The sequence below is a fragment of the Trichosurus vulpecula genome, chromosome 5 (genome assembly GCF_011100635.1).
Source record: "Trichosurus vulpecula isolate mTriVul1 chromosome 5, mTriVul1.pri, whole genome shotgun sequence".
NCBI classification, from domain to species: Eukaryota; Metazoa; Chordata; class Mammalia; order Diprotodontia; family Phalangeridae; genus Trichosurus; species Trichosurus vulpecula.
The window spans coordinates 272,278,945-272,286,572 of record NC_050577.1 but is presented as its reverse complement, the minus strand read 5'-3'; positions in this window follow the sequence as shown (position 1 = coordinate 272,286,572).

Below are 7,628 nucleotides of genomic sequence, written 5' to 3'. Positions count from 1 at the left end.
ATTGACCCAAGAAGGGGACAGACAGCAGAAGAGAGGAACAAGGAGCTAAGTACTCCTTTACTTGTGGCAGAGTGGCTTCCTCCTTATATATAGATTGGAGGAACTGGGTTTGGTCCCATGGAGTCCCTAGAGATTTGGATCAGTCTGAAGGGTTCGGTTTGCCTTGCAGCCATGCAAGATCTTTACCAGCCCCAACAACACAATAAACACTACACACCTAGCTCCCAGGGTGGGCCCTGGAAATTGCTGCTCCTGCAAAATCCATTCAAGTGCTAATTAGCTTATCAAAGACCTAGTCTCTCCCTATCAAACTCATTTGATGTTAGTGAAGCAGGACCCCAAAACTGTTTCCTGGTACGTCAGTTTGGTCTTTCATCAACTTGCCTTGAAGTTATGTAAATTACGTTTCAGAACTTTGCCTTTCACTCCACAGAGAGGCTGGCCTCCTACAGCTCCAGGAGACCTGAGTTCCGATCCAGCCTCATCTACTTATTAGCCTGGGGAAAGCTCACCCACCTTTGTTTATCCTCACTTTCCTCATCTGTAAAATGGGGATAAAAAGAAGTACCTACCTCCCCAGGTTAGCATGAGGATCTGATGAGATAACATATAGAGAGTGCTTTGCAAACTTTAAAGCATGTTACTTTGAATGCAAGTTTCTATTATGTCACAGCTTCCTTTAATTCTCCCCCTCCTTGGGCATAGAATTGAGGGAGTTCCTGTCTCCACATTGGTCATCTCAGCTACACATTAAACTCCCTTCTCCAAAGTCACTCTTACTCTTGCCCCATCTATGACATAAATAGGCTCATGACCATTAATGCTTTGTTTCCTGCTTTTCCTTCTGTCATCTCTGTTCATTTATCCCCACCAGTATGCCTTTGCTCCTAAATTCCTAGATGACAGAGAATGTCTTGGTGAGCTTTATAGAGGAGAATGGTATCGAAAAAAGACCTCCCCCCACATCCAGAAGACTTGAACTTGACACTCCTCCTTCCCCCTCCCCTCCAAGTTCAAGTCCCACTTGCTAGACATAGATCCTGGGTGAGTTTCCTTCTCTATACAATGGGGACAGAAATTTTTTTGCTCCCTGCCCCAATAAGACTGGTGAGAGGATCAAATGAAATTGGGCACTTCATGGGCTCTGTACACTTTAAAGGGCTATAGAAAGATCAGCTCTTGTTAGCTCTCCAGAGTGCTAGCACAGCTCACCCACAGTTCTCCAACCACCCCACCCCCAGGAGATGCCTGCTTTCTAATGTTGAGAATCTGTCTCCAAGAGGAGGTAAACCGCATGGATGCTTGTCTCATTGAAGCCAGAAGACAGAGGAGTCATAAAAATTAGGACCAGGACACATGCCCCAAGCGTGAGCAGAGTTGGGGGGCAGCCTAAGAGAATCCAAGCATCTCTTCCCTGGGTTCAAGCAAGTCCTGCTTCTGACACATCTTGGCTATCGTCATTTACCTCTCAATGCTCCAAGCAACACCCTGAGACTAGAATGTGCAGAAAAGGTGCCAACCTGCATTGGCAGAGGAAGGTTCTTTACCTGAAAACTCCCTGTACCAACGAGACTACAAGCCTAAGCCATATCCCTTCTCTCTCTAATACAATCTTTTTCTGATAGATTTCCATTGGACTTCGTCAGGAAGGAGCTCTGAGCTTCCTACTAGAAACACTTTTCCCGTGGGAAACATGGAAGGATACAGGCAAGACAATATTGCAAATGCTCTTCAGTCCAGAAAAATAAGTCATATAAACTTTCTGGAAGGGAGAGCAGCTTAAGCATTGCAAATTTTTTAAATAGTAAGCACCAGACCATGTTCCTAGTATTTGTAGAAGGGACTAAACTCTGGTGAAGCACCAACATGCTAACAGTGAGAGAAGAGATACATGTCCTTTGGAGCCCTAGTATCTTCCAAAGTCACAAGTACAGTGAAATAAGACAGACAAAAGGCCTGAGGCTGATTTCCATCTGTTTTGGTCATCTTAAAAGAAGAAATGAAATGGATGGGTTCCTTTCATCTAAGGAAGGATTTAGGAAAAAGGGGAGGAACTTAGTATTTCTCATAATTTGAGTGTATGAGAAAAAGATTAAGCAAACATGAAGAAAGGAGTAGAAAGAATGGAAAGGAAGAATGAATAGGGAATGAACTTCATTCTTATCTGAATTGACAGTGGAGGACTGCACACATACCCAGGGTTTGATGTGAAAAGTAGAAGAACAAAGGAAAGAAGTGTATGCATATATATAAGCATATATATGCATATATATATGGATACACATATAAAATGTGTAGAAGAGTATATAGATTTTGCAAACTTGAGGAGCATAATTTCAGAATGATAGTACCAAATCACAGCTCATCCAAGAGTGTATTAATGTGCCTTATTTTCCACAGCCCCTCCAACATTTATATTTTCTTTCATAAGATCAACTTTACCAATATAATGTTTATGAGGGAGAAGCTTATAGTTGCTTTAGTTTTCATTTCTCTAATTATTATTCATCCTCATAATTTTTTTAACAATGGCAATAGTTAACTTGGATTCTTTCCCTAGAGAACTGTCTGTTTTTATCATTTTTCCTTAAGAGATGGCTCTTATTCATAGAAATTTAAATCAATTCCTTATATATTTTAAATATAATACCTTTCTCAGTGAAGATTGCTGCAAACTTTCCCCTTCCCAGTTATCTGCTTTCTTTCTAATTTTTGCTGCATTTCATTCACTTGTGCAAACTTTTTTTGAATTTACATAAAATTGTCTATTTCATCTTCTATGACCTGCTCTATCCCTTGTTTAGTCAAAAACCTTTCCTGTATTCATAGATCAGAAAAGTAGTGGGTTTTTTCCTTTGTCCCTTCATTTGTTTGTGATGTATCCTTTTCTTTGTATAACATGTTTCTATTTAAACCTTATCTTGGTATGTGCTGTGAGATGTTGGTCTAAAATTAACTACCTCCACGCTGCTTCCAATTTCCCCAGGAGTCTTTACCCCAGTAGCTTATGTCGAATTCTACAAACAGGTAATAAATTGTGCATAGCCTTTGACACATCAATACCACTACCCCTCAAAGAGATCAAAGAAAGAAGAAAACAGCTGTGTTTATAAATGTGTATATGCATGCATATGTATATATATATACGTTTATACAGGTTTGTAGATACATATATTCATGGTATCTCTCTTTTTTGTGGTAAAAAATAAGAAATGAGGATGATGCTCCTTAAGGAGAATGGTTGAATATATTATGGAATGGGAATGTAAATGTGCTGTTAGAAACAAGAAAGGGAACACTTTCACAGAAACCTCCATCAAATATCAATTGATGGAGACTGAAATGGGCAGAACCAGGAAAAAGATTTCTTCTCACCTCTGGTCTTTGCATCAGAGATATTTAAAAACTCCTTTATTCTATTAAAGGTTTATCCTTCCCATGCCCCAATATTATTATTATAGATACTATTACATATTATAATAAATAAATATGGTATTATAATAAAAATTTTGTTTATCACATTAATTATGTTAGAATATGACAAATACTATTAAATAAATGCTAGTCACTATATCAGAGTAAATTATTCTTGGTTTTAAGTCTTTACCTTTTGCCTTTTGAAATATCACATATATGAGAAATGCTATGGAGAAAGAAATGACAAACCTTGGCAAATTTTATTTATGAGAAAAAATTATAAAAATGAATACTTTTGAAGGCCTTAATAATGCTGATCAAACCAATGATCAACCCTAAGGACCAATGATGAAGAATCCTACCCATGTCCTGATAGACAGGTATTGCATATATAAAGAACAAGACACATATTTATAGAAATGGTCAATGTTGGGATCCATTTGGCTTCACTTTGCATATTTGTTCTCATAGTTTTCTGTCCCTTTTTTCTGTTCAGGGAGTGGGTGGTGCCACGAGGAAAAGAGAAAATAAATGCTTGCTATTTTGTTTAATTTACAAAGCACACACATACATACATGTACACATATATACATATATTTCCTACAAGTATCCCTCACTTCCCTATGATGCTATGTGTATTTGTAGGAGAATTGCCTCAGCTCAAGGGAGGAATATTTTATAGCTACTATCTTTATTATTTCCTTCTTAAGCTTTTTCTTTGAGCTAATTGTGTCTGTCAATCAACAAACATTTATTAAGTATTTCCTATGCAACAAACACTGAGCTGAGTGCTAGACATACAATGAGAAAAAAAAAATTGACCCTGCCCTCAAAAAGCTGATGTTCTAATCAGGGATGCACTTAAATAGGCAAGTATAAAATATACTTAGAGTGGATGGAAAGTAACCATAGGAAGAAAGGTACTAGCAACTGGGAGAAAAAAAGACAGGAAAGTTATGAAATATTTCCTGCAGAAAGTCAAGGAATTGCAAGGGGTAGATATTAGAAGGGAGAACACTCAAGGCATGGGGGCAGCCAGTAAAAAGGCACAGGCAGAGATGGGAAATGGAGAATCAAGTGGAAGGAATATCAAAGAGGCCATTTGGTTTGGACCACAGAATGAATGGAGGGGAATGATGATTAAGAGGTCTAGAAATGAAGGGAGGTTCATGTCGTGGAAAGCTTTAAATGTAAACCAGAGGCATTTATTTCTATTTGATCTTCGGGTAGAGGGGAGCCGGTGGGGTTGATTAAATCAGGGAGCAGCATGGTCAAACCTCAGTAGGTCTGACTTCAGCACAGGCAAGAAATAAGAAGAGTCAATCTAGAGGTGGAAGAGAGACAGTATGGAGCCAGAAATGACAAGATTTGGCAAATGATTGGATATATACAGGAAGGAGAGAGTAAGGAGTTGAGGATGATTTGGGTTGTGAATGGGAGAACTGGGAACATGCTGACATCCTCAACAGAAATAAAGTTCTTTGGAATAGGAGCATTTGCAGGGGGGAAAGATAACGAGTTCTAACTAGTGCATGTTAAGTTCACAATTCCTAGGGGACATCAAGTTGGAAACATCCAATATTCAGTTGATAATGTGGAATTGGAGCTCAGGAAAGAGGAAAAAGAGACAGAGAGAGAGAAGGACACAGAGAGAGAGAGACAGAGAGAGAGAGAGAGACAGAGACAGAGATAGAGACAGAGAGAGACAGAGACAAAGAGAGAGACAGAGAGAGAAAGAAAGAGAGAGAGAGAGAGAGAGAGAGAGATCACAAAGAGAGAAAAAGGGAGACAGAGAAATTAAGGAGTGACAGAGAGGATAGAAACCATAGAAGCTGATTAGATCATCGAGTGAGAGACTGGAAAGAGAAAAAACAGAAATTAGGACACAGCCTTGTAGTATGCATACAAATTCCAATGGAGCATGGAAGACAACCTAGCAAAGGAGATTGAGAAGGGGCAGTCAGGGAAGTAGAAGGAAAACCAAGAGAGAATTTCATTTAAAAAAATAGAGAAGAGACTTGATCAAAGATATGTTTCACTATCAAATGCAACACAAAGGTCAAGAAGAATGAGAACTGAAAAAAGGTCATTCTATTGGGCATTTTCAAGATCACTGCCAACTTGGAAGAGAGCCTTCCTTCCCAAACTACAGTTGAGTGTAAGGTTCCTTATATATTATTGCTGTGACCTTAGGCAAGTCAGTCAGGCACCTAACTTTTCCAGGGGTGGGGAACCTGTGGCCTCAAGCCACACATAGCCTTCTAGGTCCTTGGGTGGGGTCTTTTGACTGAGGACAGGTTTTACAGAGCAAATCCTTTTATTAAGGGGATTTGTTCTGTGAATTTTGGCTTCTGTCAAAGGGCTGCACTTGAGGAACCAGAGGACCACATGTGGTCTGAGGCCCCAGGTTCCCTGCCCCTGTGCTAGACACTGTACTAAGCTCAGGAGATACAAAGAAAGACAAAATACAAACTCTGTCCTCAGGGAGCTTACAATCTAATGGAGGAGACAACATGCAATAAATTGTAAGCTATAAATAGAAAATAATCAACAGAGGGAAGGCACTTCAATTAAGAGGGTTTGGAAAGGGCTTCCTATAGAAAGTGAGATTTTATCTGGGACTTGAAAGAAGCCAGAGAGGCCAGGAAGCAGACATGACAAGTGAGAATATTCCAGGCATTGGGGGAAACCAGTGATAATGCCCAGAGTTGGTAAATGGAGTGTTGTGTGAGGACCAGCCAGGAGGCCAGTGTCACTGAATGGAAGAATCCTTGATGGGGAGTAACGTGTAAGAAGATTGGAAAGGTGGGAGGGGGCTAAGTTCTGAAGGGCTTTGCATGCCAAACAAGTATTTACTCCTAGAAGCAACAGGAAGCCACTGAGGTTTCTTGTGATATGATCATACCTGATTTCTAGGCAGGATCAATTTGACATCTGAGTGAGAGATGGATTGCAGTGGGACCACTGATTGGAAGGGGTGGGGGAAGAAGGTGAGGAGTTGAAGGAGCCTCCTAGGTTGTGAGTCGGGGTGACTGGAATAATGGTTGTACCCTTGAAAATAAGAGGGAAGTGAGGGAGAGTGGAATGTTTAGGGGGAAAGATCATGAACAGTTTTGGACGTGTCAAGTTTAAAGGGTCTAGAGGCCATTCAGTTGGAGAGTCACTGCCCTAATCCAATGAATAAAGGACATACACTAGACTATGTCTGAGATCTCTCCCAATTCCGAATAAAAATGATAGCTCACATTTATATGGCACTGAAAGATTTGCAAGGCCCTTTACAAATCTTATTTCCTTTGATCCTTACAACAGCCCTGGGAGCTATATGCTATTATTATCCCCATTTTACAGTTGAGAAACTAAGGCAGAGAGATTAATTGATTTACCCAGGATCTCACAGCTAGTAAGTGTTTGAGGTTGGATTGGAACTCAACCTCTCCTGACTCCAAGTCTAATGCTCTACCCACTCTGTCACCTTACAACCTCTGACCCTCTGAAGCCTGTTCTAATTAGCCCCACCCAGCTCCATTTACCCAATGTCCTTTCATATATATATAGATATAGATATATATACATATATATGTATGTATATATGATTTATACTGCATTCATGTACCTATATTTGTTGCTATTTTATAAACTTTTCTATCATTTTCCCATTAGCATGTCCTATCTTTTAGGCCTTGTTGTAAACCCTACTCCTCCTAGGGAGTTTACAACACAGTTTACCAGTGGGTCTTAGCAGAGAGAGATGGGTGTGTTATAAAAAACACTCAAGAGACAAATTTGCAGAATTTCCAATGCAATTTATTGCAGACAGGACAAGAAAATGGAGAGTTTGAGACTTCCAGGAAAGTCAACCAACCAGCTTATACAACATACAAAAAAAAAAAAACAAAAACAAAAACCAAGACAGAATTTGTTGTTATAATATGGATACACACTCCCAACAGGTGCTAGATTGAAATGGCTCTCTTTCCACTTGGCTTGGGGAAAAACTTTTGAAATGTAGAGTGGGCAGTGATGATGGGTGGATTTTTCAGGCTACAGCCTCATGATTGACCAAGGAAAGTGTTCTTTCATACCCAAGATTGGCTTCACCATTGAAGACACAGGAAGAGGGCAAGCCAGATGATGAAGGCTGGGATAGAGAACAGCTAGCAGAGGGAAAGGTGGGGAAGAACATGGTTCTGAAAGACCACGATCATCAG